Source organism: Geospiza fortis, unplaced genomic scaffold, assembly GCF_000277835.1.
Source record: "Geospiza fortis unplaced genomic scaffold, GeoFor_1.0 scaffold64, whole genome shotgun sequence".
NCBI classification, from domain to species: Eukaryota; Metazoa; Chordata; class Aves; order Passeriformes; family Thraupidae; genus Geospiza; species Geospiza fortis.
In genome coordinates this window covers 1,393,837-1,410,901 of record NW_005054461.1, presented here as the reverse complement: position 1 = coordinate 1,410,901, position 17,065 = coordinate 1,393,837, and positions in this window count along the sequence as shown.

Here is a 17,065-nt window from a genome sequence, read left to right as displayed (position 1 = left end):
GGACAGCGCCGGTTTGGCGGCCGCGCCCCGGCATTGTGTGTTCGAACGTGTCCTGTGTCTGACAGCTCTGAGCCCTGTTCGGGCCTTTGTAAGAAATAGAAGCGGTGACAGGCAGAGGTTCTGCTTCATAATAAACCCCACACTGGAATCATCTGGGGAATAGCAAAACGTAGAAACACGGAATGGCAGAGTGGTTTGGGATGGAAGGGACCATCTGGTTCCAGTTCTCTGCCATAGGCAGCGAAACCTCCCACTAGACCAGGTGGCTCAAAGCCCCCTTCAACCTGTCCTTGCACACCTCCGGAGATGGGGCATCCACAGCTTCTCTGAGCAGCCTGACTACCCTCACAGTGAAGAATTTATTCCTATTATCCAATCTAAATGCACCCTCTCTCAGCTTGAGCCCATTGCTTCTTGTTCTGTTATGAATCGGTCTATATTAAATAATCGAGTTATCAGTCATCCCTGTAGGAAGGGTATCTGACATGCTTAGACCCCCACAGCACATCACAACAACTATGTTTCACAAATAGCTTGTGTTCAGTCTGTCTGTTTTGGGTTGAACCTGAGCAGATCAGTGCAGTAATGTCAGGAGATAACTCATCCAGCTCTCGGGTCCCCAGCACAGGGAGGACACAGACCCTTGGAGAAAGTCCAGAGGAGGCCACCACGTTGATCAGAGGGAGGGAGCGCCTCTTCTGTGAGGAAAGGCTGAGAGAGCTGGGATTTTTCAGCCTAGAAAAGAGAAGGGGAGACCTAATTACAGTCTTCCGCTACTTGTTGGGAGTCTACGAAAAAGATAGAGAGGGACTGTTTACAAGAGCATGCAGGGCTTCAAACTGAAAGACAGTAGGATTAGATTAGATATTAGAAATAAATTCTTTACTGTTGGTGTAGTGAGATACTGGGAGAGGTTGCCCAGAGAAGATGTGGATGTCCCATCCCTGCAAGTGTTCAAGACCAGGCTGGTTAGGGCTCTGAGCAGAAGGTGTCCCTGCCCATGACAGGGGGTTGTAACTGGATTATACCTTCCATCCCAAACTGGGATTCAATGTATTTTATGCATTTTGTAGCTATAACTTGCAGTGATTTCTGCTGCACATGACAGCCATCAAAATCTGCAACTCTTAATTTCTTGGATGTATCTTATTTTTCCATTTTCTATTCATGACAATAACACCATCAAATGGTCCGTTTCTGTTCTGGGTTACCATGCTAGACCACTAGCAGGAAGTTGGGTTTTTGCAAAATGTAAAACACTGTTTGGAAGTTCATAAGATTAACCTAAATTAACTATAAATTCATAGGATTAACCTAAGTTAACCATAAATTCATAGTATGCTAACCTAAAATGAAAAAGCAAGCAACCATAAAGAGCACTGAATATTAAGGAAGGTATAGGACTATGTGAAATTAAGAAATAATCCTAGGATGCAGAAAACAATTTATCAATTCTAGGTCTTGACATGTATTGTCATCCTATGGCAAAGTAATCCCACTGTCTATTGACCAGCAGTTGCTCACCATCCTGTATCTCTCATTGGCAGAATGTTGTCTGGACAGCAGAAGTCCCAGGATTGTGAGATTTTAAGACAAGTAATTCGCACATGAGAGATCCTGGTCTGAGGAAAAGAATAACTTTTTCTAATATTTGGAAGGAAGAATGTGGAATAGGGTGCACTTCCCAAGCTAGATATGAACATGAGGAATGGGGGTGTCAAGTTTTGAAAGAGGACTGTAAATACAAATGATTGTGTCAGACGTGGCTCTGCAGGCACAAGGGACTGGGATTCAAACAGAAGAGTTGCTTTATGTCCATTTTTCCATCTGGGCAGACACATCCAGTGGAATTACGGAGCAGAACCACTTCCACTAAATTCAGTAACAAACAAGGGCTTTGAGGTACTGTTAAAACTTCCTCTCCTTCCGGTTTGGGGAAAGGCTTTGATTCTTGGAACTGAGCAAATATGACTTCTAGCTTGCTTGGGATAAATCCTAGAGATGTCCATGATCACATCTAACTCAGGGCATGTATTCAACAGAAAAAATAATGGACGTTTAACATCAAATATAGAGATATCCAGCTCACTGTAAATCTGTATTTACTAGCCTGTTTAGGTTAGATTAATGAATTATGTAAGATAAATGTATACATTGCTTTTAAGGTTAAAATTTGCTATAAATATATTACCAGTTGTTAAATTTTTCTCATGGTCACCAGCTTGGGCATCATTTTCATGTTCAGGGGTAAAACGTAAAGATGAGAAACTTGTGTTCCAGTGAGAGAGAGAGAGAAACAGAATGAAAGTCAGTCTGAAAAATAACTGAATTGATCAATAGATATGTGGAGACAGAAAGATTTAGAAAGAAAATGTCATGGCTCGTGATATAAGTAACCACATTGCACTTTTACCCTGATTTTCAAACAGGGAGTGGGCAATTATACAGACATGTAAGCTGGACATCTGCACTGGCAGTTAAGTAGGGTTTGTAATAAAGGATGGAATGGGAGGCCATATGGATCAATATGACCCATTTGGGAAGAGTAGCACAGATTACATGAAAGAAAATCCTGTTTTGCAAACCCCTAATGAGTTTTTCAAGGGGTCAGCAAGCACGTAGACAAAAGTGATCTAAATGATACAGCTTATGTGTTTTCCCATCAGCTCTTTGACAAATCCTTGAAATAAATCTTTTAAGAAAATAAAGGAATGGAATGAAGAGAGAAATCCTTGACTGGATAAAGAACTGAATTCCAGATAGGAAATGCAGGACAGGGGCAAACATTTAATTCTTGCAAGGGAAGAATTGATCCCAGAAGAGTTCAATGGGGAACTAAGCTGAAAATTGTGCCATTTAGTATGTTCATAGATGACCCAGAAAAGAGATCAGGTGGTACAATGAGTAAATTGGCTTATAAGGAAATTACTTGGCAAACTAAAGATGTTTGTAGGAAACTTTCAGGAGGACCTGAAAAGACTTTAAGATGGATCATGTAAAGTGATGCTCATAGCAAGCAAAAAAATCCCCTAGTTTCACATGAAGATTCGTGACCTCTTGACCATTACCATACAGGAGCAAGATCTGAGGATCAGAATAGAAAGTTCTTTGAAAACATCAGGTCAGCGCTCAGCAGTGTTCAGAAGTCATGTGGAGAGTTAGGAATTGTCAGAAAAGGAATGTGAGAATAAACCAGAAAATGTCGTGCTACTGCATAAATCTACAGTTTGTCCCAACCTTGAATACTGTGTGCAGTTCTCATTCCCTGGAGTGGATCTGGAAAGGAGTCAGAGCAGGGCTGCCAAGATAACTGTAGATATGAAATGGCTTCTGTAATAGAAAAACAGGAACAGACAGGGACTCTTCAGCTTGAGAGAGAGAGCTCACTAATGAGACTTATGGCCAGCACTTCACTGTGTTCACAGAGCCATGCGTGGTCTGCAGCCTAGACTGTCTTTCAGCACAAAAACCAGGGGACATCAAAGTAAAGCCAAGTGACAACTTCAGGACACACAAAAAGCAGTGATTTTTGTCATACAAAGTTCATAAGCCCTGTGGGACTATTTGCCAATGGATGTTATGGACAGAAAATGCTTAGCTGTGTTGAAGGGAAAATGGGACAAATGCTTGGTAGACAGCCAGGGAGACATAGGTAAACCACTCCTGGCTCAGGAAACTCCATGAACTGAAGGTAGCTCCAGGCCAGTAGAGTAGTCAGGAGAGGTGTCATAGATGCTTTTCCCATCTTTGCTCTTCAGCATTTACTTCTGGTTAGTGCTGAGCACAGGATACTGGCCCAGATGGAGCTTTCATCTGTATCTGGGGGGTTAGTGCTATAAGACCCTCCTTGCTTGGAATGTCAAATGATGACCTGTGCTGTGAAGGATGCAGACAGATTGCATAATGGTTTCTTACCCAGCAGAACATAAAAAGATTGTTTTGAGACTGTTTATACAGCCTTTGGGTCTGGAAAAAAGCTCAGCTTGCTGTTTTCTTATTTAGTCTTACATATACTCCAGATAAATGACTTGTCCAATATAATACGACACAACGTGGTGTTTAAGATTCATTACTGAAAGTGCTGAGACAGTCAGCTTCTCATGAATACAAAAAGCAACATATAATTCATCTGTTTGTCCATCTCTAGAACTATAACTCTCCTCCCAGCTCATGTTTTCTGCTGCTGGCCAGTAAAGTGGAGGAAAATTAATAAAGAAAGTAAAATAGATCATGTTTCTCTCCTGTCTTTCTCTCTTTTCTTCTGCACGATTATATCACTTCTTCTTCATTCTGCAGACAAAGAAATGGAGGTTGAAATTTCAGGTCATTAACTGGGAGCATCACCTGCTAAGAATTCCATTGTGTGAGCCATCTACCCTTCATTGTTTTAATTACAACAGGTAATAAATAAGCAGAAGAGAAGCAGGGGAGATAGATGTGAACAGCACAGAGGATACCATTCACCTGCTCCTGATAGGTCAGGCTGATGGCAATTTTGTTTAGGATGTTTTTCAGCTGACTCAGAAGCATGTGGTACTGTCACATTTTACTGCATAAAAATAATGTGATACAATAAAATAAAATAAACAATTTTTAAAAATCAATTATGCAGCTGAATAAGAGCTGTAATTATAATTTCCATACAGATTTTGTGTTTAGTAATGTGCTCATTAATGACTTGAAATAATAAATGCCTTACCACAAATTAGCAGGATGATGCATTTATGTATCATGGCTGGATCTCAGTCTGAGATAATCTAAATTTATTTATCTAAGAAACAGCAGGATCAGGATTTTGTTCATAAGATAATTTTGTGGTCTTCCAAGTCCCGCAGATCTGGGAATGTTCTGGGACCTGATCCAAAGATAACTGAGACCCATGAGGTTCTTTCTATTGATGGTAAAGGACATTGGATGACAGTCTGTTCTCACAACACTGCCTCTGAGGAGGTCAGCAAGACACAGCAAAGGACTTACATATATGCTTCAGGACAGGAATATTATTTTCACAGTGTGGTGATAACTCAGCTAGATCTGCAATACTGAAACCTTTTATTTCATAGTGCCTTTATTATCCCATAAAGATTTAATTCTTAATTTTGTTTTTCAAAAATATGCTGAGAAGTCGGTGGAATTATCTGTGGTTTTTCCCCCTGGAATATTAAAGTTATTCATCAGACTCAGTTTATGTTATATTCATATTGCTGCCATATGTCATTTAAAGCAAAATTAAAGTCTACTCTTCTGAAATGCAGAGTTGCTTTCAACAGTTGAGTAGGGTTTTTTTACCACACGTGTGAGAAAGACGTGTATATAAATATTTATATATGTATACTTATACATATATGTATATATAATCATACTCCTAGGAAAATGCTCCTCTCATTATGCAATACTAACAAGTAAGGTTGATTTGCCTATTGCTGCTTTTTATTTTTTCCCCTGTAACTCAGAATAAGTAGCATCCTCTATTTTTAAATGATACTTTTTCCATTACCTATGATACAGGAAAGCAGGTATAGGAATATCCTGCGCAGAGACAATTTCTAAGACTCCCAGACAGCATGTGTGCTAGCAAATGAAAAAGATCTCGGACCTTTTTTCAGCACTTAGTCCAGCTGGCATGGAGCAGCCCTTATTTGTATTCGAAATCCTGAAATGTACCTGAAAGCAGTTCTGGAAGAATATGGGTGGTCCAGATGAAAAAGCTGACTGTGTACCTTTGTCACTGTTCTACAGTGTGTGGGTGCCTGTGCTCCTGAGTTTATGTCCTTCCCTGTCACTTCTTATTTTTCTAAGGTAGAGCTGTTAGTCACAGTGTACAGGGAAAAGGAAGTAATGGCCACATGGGTTCAAACCAGGGGAGAAATCAGCAAATCAGAAAAACTACTTAGCATTCAGGGTTATGCCCCTGAAAGAGGTTTAGATAAGCAAGGTGAGCACAGCCATGGTCACAGCTGGTATGGAGCTACTGGCACCACTAACTTGGGGATAGAGTTTCACAGAAGAATAGAATATAAAAGGATAGAATGGTTTGGAAGGGACCCTAAAAATCATCTAGTTCCAACTTCCCTTCAATGGGCATGACACCTTTTACTAGATCAGGTTTCTCAAAGCCCCATCCAACTTGGCTTTGAACACTTCCAGGGGTGGGGCACCCACAATTTCTCTGAGCAACCTGTTCCAGAATCTCACCACACTCACAGTGAAGAATTTCTTCCTAACATCTAATCTAAATCTCTCCTCTTTAGTTTAAAAGCATTTCCCCTTGTTCTATCATTATCTGCCTGGGTAAAAAAGTTGCTTTCCCTCTTTTTTATAATCCTGGGCCTTATGGGGATGTCCTGTAGTAGAGGCTGGAATCAGTGAACGTTACAGGGCTCAGCCTGATCAATACAAAGTATCTCATGTTCACAGAAATCCCCACAAGCTGCCTCCAGAACTGGGACTACCAGTTCTTCTTCTGAAGTGCACAGGTTTAAACCAATAATGGTGTACAAATGCATGGGTGACTGTAGGCTCTGGGGGACTTCAGGACGTGATGAGGCAAAAAGTTTGAATAGATGATTCCTCCAGTCCATCCTGTCCTGTGGACTCCTGGGACATAGTCCTAGCCTGTTGGATCTCTGGTATACTTTATCATGTCAGTAGGAATTCCTTCTTGGAAGGCAGAAGGAGACAGGCAGGCAGTGCACCAAAGAAATCTCTTTGTACTATTATTTGGGAGGGGCCTTCAAGTGCCTCTTCATTTTTAAACTTGTTCTTCACACTCTTGCATGTTGATATCCCACTGTCTCCACAATCTGCCTGCATCACTGTGAAAGACACTTTATTATTCATACCCAGCATCCAGTCTTCAAATAGGTTTTATTTACAGAAGTTGCCTGAGGAAGACTCTAATTTATAGCTATTGATTCTTTCCACACCTCTAACTGATGAAGAAATGCTTTATTGCCCAGTTAGTTTAGATATAGATAGTATACATATCTATTCTGTGCTTTAATCAAATAATTGAATCATCTCTCAGACTTCTATATGATAAATGAAACATACTGAATTCTTCACACCTTTTTCTTTCATGAATTTCAGCTTTTTCGGTGTTTCAATTTTTTTCAATGTCAGCAGAAAAGGGAAGGTGATCTGCACATTTCAATCAGTATTGGTCCCCACAATGGTATTGGTCCCTGTTCCCCCATGCCTTGTGCCTCTCTCCATCCCTTCCTATTTATGCACTGCAGGGCTGCAGAATTCCTCTATTCAACAAGATTCCTCTATGCCACCAGATTGTGATGATCTGGTACATGGTGACCCCTAATTTCCTTTAATGTTTCCTTTTACAGGGAACATGGTCTGCAGTTACATAACCTTCATAATTTGCTCCTCGTAGGATGACTTCCCAAATGACTTTTATTAAAACACATTTATTTCGCAAACACAGCTATTCAATTCAGTCTGCCTTCACACTCTATCACTTTGCTGGCCTTTCTGTATGCTTTTCTTTTATTTGCATCTTTTATTTACCTCCAGACCATCAATAAAACTATTAAATTAGGGCAGCAGCAGTCCCCTGGGAATTCTGCTGGCAATGTTGCCAGATAATGTCCCACTTGTAAACAGATCACCTGGTCTGTCATATTGCTTCCAAAACTGAATTTGGAATGATTAGAACATCCTGATGTGAGGTAAATTCCAGGTTAAGTCTGGCATAAGGGACTGCCTGAGAGTCCTCCTTTTACAAACTGTATGGATGAGTTTTCTCAGATTTGCCTTGCTCAGGCCATTAGTCCAATGCTATTCCAACAGGCATCATGTCCCTGCATGTCTCCACAAGCCCTGGCTCAGGCTGTGCCACAGAATATCATATAATAAAACCACTATTTTCACGGTCCTTCAGTGTCCCTGGCTTTCCAAAACAGTTAGTAGCACAGGCTGTCAGACTGTTTTCTGTACTGTGAAGGATGAAAAGCTAGAGCAGGAAAAGCCCATTCTCACAATGATCACCTCACAGACCCCATAGTTTGGCTCTTTTCCCTGCCTCCTGCCTCCTTTCTGCTCCCCTGTTACAGTGTGAAGCAGTGTCCTGTCTTGGCTTTCCCACTTCCTCCCACTTCCCCCTTCCCCTATCCCTGCCTCCTGCTGAGAGCTGTCCATCAATCTCAGAAGGTCAGCAAAGCCGTCATCTGATAGGTGAAGTTCAAAAGATGCCTCTCAGCCCTGGGGACAATTGGGTCATCCAAGTGTCATTTGTCCCCTGAGCCTCCCCCCTCCTACCTGGTTGGTAGCTCACCTACCCCTTCTCCTCCCCCTTTCCCGGAGCTTAAAAAGACACAGGACCATGCGGTCGGTATCTGGTCGGAGTTGTCGCAACATTCAGAGGCCTGCGTGCCCAGGAATAAACTCTGGATTATGACCCCCTAGCTGGATGCGTCTCCTTTTCCTCTTTGCCTCGCCTAAAGCTTCTTCATCAGAGTTCACGCCTGAGTTCTCTTGCCTGGACTTGTTCCAAAAGCCTAGCTGCAACATACAACTAACGAAAGGTGTCTCTGGGGTGTAACACCACGGCTGCCGCCTTTGGTCAGGCAGCGAGGGCCAGACAAGCCCAGGTACGTTTCACCTGGTAATATTGGGATTATATTCCAATACTCCCCAGCACAGGTCTTCAGACACAACTTCCGAGCACATCTCCATGGAATGCCAGTTGACCCTCCTGCCCTGGCACTTCTTCATGGAATGGGACAAAACGTGACTGGAGAGGGAGGTAAAACAAAATCCATATGAGCGCAGTTCACCATGGTGTCGGGGGCCTCATGTATCTTCCCTGATGTTCACCTTAGCAGGCATCTACTGAAGGAACAGAAGACACTATGTGTCCTAGGGACCATGGCAGAGAAGACTGATCATGCATAGGTAGGGAATAGCATGCCCTGACGCCAGAGAAAGGCTGATGGAAGAGGAAGGCACCGTCTGCTCTCAGAACAGGAGGAAATCAAATAAGTTAAACTGATTCAAGAGGTGTTTGGTACCCTACCTGCTCAAGGCCCTGGTGCTACTGGGTTGACAGCAGCCCTTCCATTCTGTCATCCCTTTGCCACCAGAACCATAATGTCAGACCTGGTTATAGCCTCCTTGGATGAGTACCACAGGTAGAGGTGTGAGTCCTTGGACAAGCCTCATGAGACGCTTCTGAAAATAAACACACCCTACCTAGAAGCTTGCATAGATCCTCCTTTTCCACTTTTTACATATTTTTCTGCTTTTGCATTTCATATACCACCACATGCCACCAAATGCATTTCAAATGCCACCACTGGCTAAGAGCTCAAGAATATGTATGAATCTTGTTGCATGGGATCCTGCTGCAGTAGCCAGCTATGGCTGAGAGATTGTGTTTAGCTCTACCCATCACCACTGCTGTAGTTGTGGTGTAGGTCTACAGCAGACTTAATGTAATTTAACCTACTTTGCATGCATGTCTTAACCTAGAATGCATATCTTAGACCCAAGAAGATTTTTCATTTCAATTTCCCATATTTCAGTCTAGAAAAAAGGATGTCCAGGGTTGTTTTCTGTCTCATCAATCCAGATACAGCAGTATTCTTTAGAAACAAAAGAAGTCACTTATTTCTTCTAATTTAGTTAATTGTAACAAATTAGTTTTCATAGGAACAACCAGATATGAAACAGCCAGCTGAGGCTTGCTCTTCAGTACAACCATCCCAACCCTGACAAACCCCCTCTGAAGTGCACAGCAAGCCAGCAGCTGGGGTACCTTCCAGTGCTTCCAGGACTCAAGCACAGGTTTGCTCCTACCATTCTTTTGTAGATGATATTGCAGGAGGAAGTGCCTGTTGTTCCTAAATCTAACAGAGAAAAGACTCCATCTTTTTGGCTTGCTAATGATAAACCCAGCAGCTGATCTACAACTGTGTGCAGATTCTGATAATCCACCATCTCATTCTCATGTGCCTTTTTCAATGTGTACAAAGGAACACTGTCAGGCACTGATCCCACACGTGTGGCAAAATCCCTTCTTTTACACCTATGACTGCAGCCACAAGGTGACAAACCATTTGCTCTTCACATGGTATACAACTCAGTGTTCACTATATTCCTCCTTTTATTCGTTTTGTAGAAGCAGCAATGAATCACGCAAGGAACTGTCATTTCTACTTCAAATGGAGCTGCCACCCAAAAAATTTATTTCTTGAACCTAAGTGGTGAAGCACATGATGTCATTTAATCATAGAAAGAACCAGTTTTGCATGCCTGATGCTGTGAATTCAGGAGGCTTGCTTTTGTAGCCATGCCTGTGGATAACTGCTGACTAGGAATGTTATCAGCAGTTGGCCTTGTTAACGTAGAACCATAGAATCAGGTTGGAAAAAATCTCTAAGATTATTGAGTTCAATCATTAACCCAGCATTGCCAAGTTCACCACAAAACTATGTCCCTAAGTGCCACATCTACACATAATACAGGTCTTTTGTCATATTCCAAAATGTATTTCGGATCGGATCAATATTTCTATAACATTCTGTAGATGTGACCTCCTTCAGGGTCCACCCGGCTCCCTGGCAGTTCTTAGTGTAGGCTATGTATGCATCTCTCCAGCCAAGGACCAGGGAACTACCAGCTGGTGGCAGCAGCAGCTTCTCCAAGATCAGAATGTGAGGACTTCATCTCAGTTCCTGATGACATTGTATGAAAGTAAGCAAATGCACTCTCCCCATTTTAAAGAAACTGAGCCATTATCAGTAACCTTGCAACTAATTTAACTACTTTAAAAATAACTTTGCTTCTCTCATCCTTTGATGCCTTTTGAATTTTTTGCTTAGTAGTTTGGGTGTTCTAATTGGCACTGAGAAACAAGAAGCCAAAACATGTCTCTCACTGTTGTGATGACCAGGCTGATGTTAAGGTCTTACGATAAAGGAGGAAGAGTTCATTGCCCATAAATGCATTGCAAGTGACCTTTCTTATGGCTGTGTGCTGTAAAGAGGAAAATGAGATAATATGGTGAGGTTTAAGGGAATACGAAGATAAAGGATTGACTGGGGTCAAAGAAAAACTGTTGAGCTGGCATCAAAGAGGAGTATGTGTTGTTCTGAGATCCAAATGTGATCTTATATAATCTTATACAAATGTTCTAATATTTCCCCATCTTTACTCAAAATACATCACTGAGTGCCATCTTCAGTCACATCGACCTGTTCTTTTAAAGCTGCATCGCTCTGGCAGCACATCTTTTTAATCCCTTCTACCAACACATCCTTCTTTTTTTATCTCTTCCTTCTTTGTCTGCTTCTCTGGATTTATATAAAAACTTATCATTGGCCCCTCAGCACTTTGTACGCTGTACTATGGAACTTTATTGTGTTCCTGTCACTTCAGGAGAGCAAAAGGTCTGTGATGCCATATAAAAACATCAAGATCCAAAAATTATTTCATGGCACCATAAGGTCTTTGAGACTAATTTCCAGCAATTCTGCCTTTAAAGTTTAACTAAAGTTGGTGTCTCTGCGTTAATTTTGTGTGGTTTACACCAACACCCATCTGTTGCTTAGATGATCTACAGTGCTTTTGCTGATTCAGAGGTTAATCTGGTGCTCTGAGCAGGTAATAAGAGACATTTTGTGTGTCCTTTTGGTGCTGTGTACCAGAGTACTAGAACACCTGGCATGCTGCTTTCAGGCTCAGCTGCTGGGCACTGATGAGTGAGACAGGTCTGGCAGCAGCCCTCAGCTTCATGAGGGATGGACTTTAGCTGAGGCAGGAGACCCCTCAGACTCTTCTTGGGGTAAAGAGCCATCCATGAACTGGATACTCTGCAAAAAACAGGCTGCCTAGGGCTCAGATTCATATTGTTTGCCACCAGTTAAAAGCAAGATTGTTGCAAGGCCTCGCCGATGGCCCTGGGTTTTGGGTTATATGTAGGAGCTTAGAAAAGTTCATGATCTCAGGCCTTTAAAAATTCTAGTAATAATTGACAGAGTCACACAAACAAAAATTTTTGTATCCAAAGTGTTGCCATCAAATAGTTGCCATTCCTCCAACCATTCCATGGAATACAGCTTCCTCACTAAGCAGCTACAGATTTACTTCAAAGATGACATTGTAGGACAAAAATGTGGCCAGATGTCCAGGCTGAAGGTGGAACAAGGTAAAGCATGCATTGTACCTTTATTTGGGGAGAAATTTGTAAATGACTTCTGCCCTGTACTGGCCACATCTTGAATTTGTGTATGAGTGCAAGAATTTAAAAATGCTTGTGTGTGCATGTGAGAAGGTAACCTCTGACACAGAGTTCTGTGATTCAGAATTGCTGGATGCAAATGTATTTTAGTCAGTGAGTAGCAATACATGGACATGAACACCCTGAACATAAAAAGCTTCTTCTGAGCATTTCCAGTGCTGTGCAGACTTAAAAATCAGACAGCCAACCATATTCTCCATGGATATTGTTTACCTCACTCATTCTCAAAAGCTATCACTGTGATACAATGGCTATTCATTTATCCAGGTATCCTTTGCATTTAGCTGGGCTTATCTTGTCTGTTGAGTAGAGGTCACCCCAAGACTGTTGTTTACCTAAGTCAGTAAAAGAGATTAATTAGCATTACCAGATGGACTTCCAACACCAAGGAGAAGGTAATTTCAAAGAATGTGTTAACAGGAAAGTAGGAATCACACATATACCTTTATAAGTTATAATATTTTAGGAGTGAACTATTTTATGTCTTTCTTCATTCTTGCTGTTTGTTGCTGAAAATGCCTTTCTTCTCAATATCCTTCTAAAAATAAATGGTGTTGTGACTTTGGAGGATGAAAGGAGGCAAACAGAAAATGAATAGTCAAAGGTGCCCAGGGAGATACTAGTAAGCATCAGGACAACTCAGGCAAAAGAAGGAGAGATTAATAAATAGCTTGCCTGCTGAAAAAGTGTGTGTTTACAAGTTGGCAAAGAATTAGCTAAATATAAGTCCATTTGATTCTAGGAAGGAGGGTGTGTCCCATGCTGTAAATTAAATCAATGGAGCCTCTCAAGCCAACCTAGGTAAATAACTCCTTCAAAAGAATTCCAGGCCTAGAGGCTGACCTAATCCTGAGTATACCAGCAGGATAAATGAACCCTAAGATTCTAATGCCACCTATAACAATTTATCTTTAGACCTGCAGAGGAAGGCAAAAAAGAGCAGTAGAGGACAAATCATGCATCAGGAAGAATAAAATAAAATCTTTCCCAACTCCAGTGGAAGCCCTGAGGCATGGAATTATTATAATGCAAATTGACAGTGATCTAATCTATTTTCTCACACACTTGGGGATACTGACACACCAGATGCCCAGGGACTTATAATATAAGCTTAATTTTCTGTCTTCAGGCATTTTCCTATTCTATTGTGTTGTACAATTATGCCCATAAACTTCTCAGGCTCCTTGCTACGAGACTGCAAGCCACTCCTTCCAGTGCTCAGGAGAGTATTCAAACACTTCCTTCATCATATCTGGAAGCCTTTAGATTTCCAGTGCAGATGTATTCAGGATTACTCACTGTACTGACATTTGATCATGTGATGAAGTCAATATCCCTCTCTGACATTTACTTCTCAAATATATTTATTAAGTGTTATCACAGCCCTATTCAGTCTTTGCTGAGCTATACTAAACAAGAAAAAAATCTTTTCATTTTCCTACAAAGATAGGACTTTTGTTCCCCTAATCATTCTAGAAATGCTTCTGTGCACTTGTTCAATTTAACATTTTCTATCACTTGGCATTAAAATTCTGCTGCATTTAAATGGAAGTAAACAATACACATATGAACTTTTTGCTGAACCACAGGTAACTCTTTTTTTGCAAACTCAGCAAAGACAAGAAAACCACTGGCCAGTATTATCCTACTAGAAAACAAAAACAAAAAACCAACACACCCAAACAAACAAAAACCTTCCTGCCAGCCGCAATATCAAATTGGTACTGGAATGGGAGTTAAATCTCCAGCTCTCCAGCTAGCAGCAGATGCTTCTCCACCATAAGAAGAATCTGAGATGCCCTTCATCATCTGCACCCTGCTCTGCATGGAGCTGAGGGCTGCTGCCAGACCTGAGCTTTGAGTGCTGTCCTGTGCCACTAATAAATGGCTAAGCCTGAAAGCAGCTCTCCAGCTGAATATATAGGCAAAATATCTGCCAGAGGTCAGTCTGTTTTGCACACCCAGATGCCTCTCTGATTTGAAAGTCATTGCATCAGTCTAAGATGTCTTTATGCACTGTGAGTGGACCAACCAGTCCTGCTCCAAGACAACGACAAGAGAGCCTTCTCTGGTTTGCAGGAGTTCAGTTTGACTTCTGCACTTGGCAAACTGGTGAGAAGGTATGATAATGAACAAAGTTAATAGATATGTTTCTACTATTTATGATACTAAGGAACAGAAATTTATTGGGAATGTGTAAAGAGATATCATTGACCAAATTTGATCTTTGTTTCTTTGTCATTCAGGGAATATGTGGATAAGGACAGACTAGATACAGGGGAAATCTCCCCTGCAAGGTGTTTTACTACCTGTTTTCCCTCAAGACATTGTCACAGACAGGTAGAGGAATTATAAAAGAAAGGCCTTGTAAAATCAGGCCTACTCTGCTAAATTAATAGCTGGCCTGCCACTTCTTCTAAGTGGAGCTAAGTACTTTGCAAGTTGCCATGCAAAAACAATCTTGGAATGAGAATTCATTAACACAACAGTCTGTTCCTTGGGTAAAAAACAACTGCACCTACATAAACAATAAGATCTGTCCTAGGAGGATCAGTAGAAAAAGTATGTAAACTATAGATGTGCAAAATGCCATGTACCAACCAATGTGAATGTATTGTTAACCAATTAGATCTGACACAGAGCCTTCTGATAATCTTATAAAATATGACCCATACAGTAAGTATTCAGCTTTTTCCTGCAGGAAGAAAATAGAGTCTTGGCTGATTTATTACAACAGACTTGACTTTAAGGCATCCAGAGTCCATACTGGACTAACCAAATAACTTGCTTGCTGAGGAAGCCTGGGTATGAAAAAGAAGAGTTCGCTCCATCACTTCAGCTTTTTGGCCCTGCAGACAGTATGGGCACAGACTGTGATGAATTTCAATACTTTCAGCACCACCAGAGCAGCACCCTGTGGCAGCAGAACCCTGTTTGTCCAGGCACACCTATTACACCTTCCTCATTGCTGAAACTTGCTCATCACTTCTTCATTAATCTTGTACCATTTCAGAGAGCAGTGGTGGAAGGCCACAGAGGAGATGCTTGCCTCTGGCTCACCTTTGCAGAGACCTTGCTCTTTTCTTTTGGCTTCACCACTAGGCAGATACCTCATTTATGTAAGACAGGTAAATAACTTCCATAATGTTAAATTAATGATCACAGCTCCTGCTGCCACCTGGAACACCATGCAGAGACCTTTCTGTTACTTTTCAGTAAAACATTAATGTAGCCAGCACAAAGGCTCACTCATGTTGCTGGCTGGCAGCGTGCTTCAGTTCCATGTCTGTGCCGCACCATCCTGCCTGGCCCAAGGTATTCATCCAGAGGTAACCACGGAGCACCTTGTTCCACCTGACTGCCTGTGGGGATTGAAGCTGCAGGTGAAGATCCTGTGACTGCCAGCTTCGGCACCAGAGCAGGAACAGTCTTCCAAGCTGTCCCATCAGGTTTCTCAGTGCCCTGCTCCATATGCTGATAAGAATTTTCCATGTCTGCCTTAGCTTCTCCCGCTGCAAGTCCTGCTGGAGTCATTTTCCTGATGTAGCACAGATTACTTTGTTTCCTGGAAGCGTCACACACCATGAGATGTCTGGGTGCAGTTTGTCTGCATTTCAGAAATTTTCCAGCTCAATAGATGGGTTATCAATAGTTCAGGGGAGTGGCATTTCTGCCACACCAGAAAGCTACTAAGGGAAGGCTTGGACACAGCTTCCAATAACCTACAAACTGGAGGTTCTTCAACTGCTTGGGCAAATGTAGGAGGTAGGAGATGAATATAGGAAGAATAGAACAATCTTTGACACTTCAGCCTCCACCCGCTTCACATTCGCCTGGATGTCTGACCTCCAGGGAAACACTCTGTCAACAGTACTTCCCAATACAGATCTCAGGGCGTAGGGGATTTAGCAAACACATCTCCTGCAACAGACCCAGCTGGGTATCTGCTCACAGGAAAAGATCAGAGCAACTCAGAGGGTTATCACACTGTTGGATTCGCAAGGTCAACAGGACAGAGGGCAGGAGCAAACAAGGACAGTGTTGTGGCACCTGGGCCTCCCAGGCCATCACTGACAGCTTGCTCACAGCCCTTCATCTTCTCTCTGTCCAAAGCAGGCTGATGGAGAAGCACTGGCTATCACACACAGGTCAACTCTGCCAGTATCTCCTGACATTGCTCTACAGAGTCTTTAGGGAGCAAGAGGAGATCCACCTCCAGATCCTCCACTGGGAAATGTGTTATGGAATATAATGCTGCTATGTGCACACACTGCTTATTGCTTTACATCCTCCGCACAACTGATGTAATCACACTTTGGGCCCTGCCTTCATTATTCCTCAATTTGAAGCATTTCTTGGAATTTTTTTCTTTTCCAGTCTCTGAAGGTAAAGTTCATGGGAACAGAGATTTTGGGAATCAGCTGCTCCTTCCTGTGCTACACAGAGTCCCGGGAGGACAGACCTACATGGTCTGGAGGGGAGGGATGGGATATGTGTATCTGCTGTACTGAAGAAAGCAAGATTGTCCCATCATTCCCAACACAACAAATACCAAAATGCGCACACACACACACATGCACACACACACGCAAACACATATATACACGTTATGCACTTACAAGTGTTTTTAACGATGTTTATAGCTCCATTTTTATAGACATTACCTATGTGATTATACGTGTTTAGGCGGGTAGGTGTAACTATATACGCAGAGGCACTTATATACCATGCATGTGTCCTTACATATGACCACAGAGCTGCTGTGTCCCTGCGTTAGCTGCGGACACTGTCCGTGCGCACACACGTGCGCGG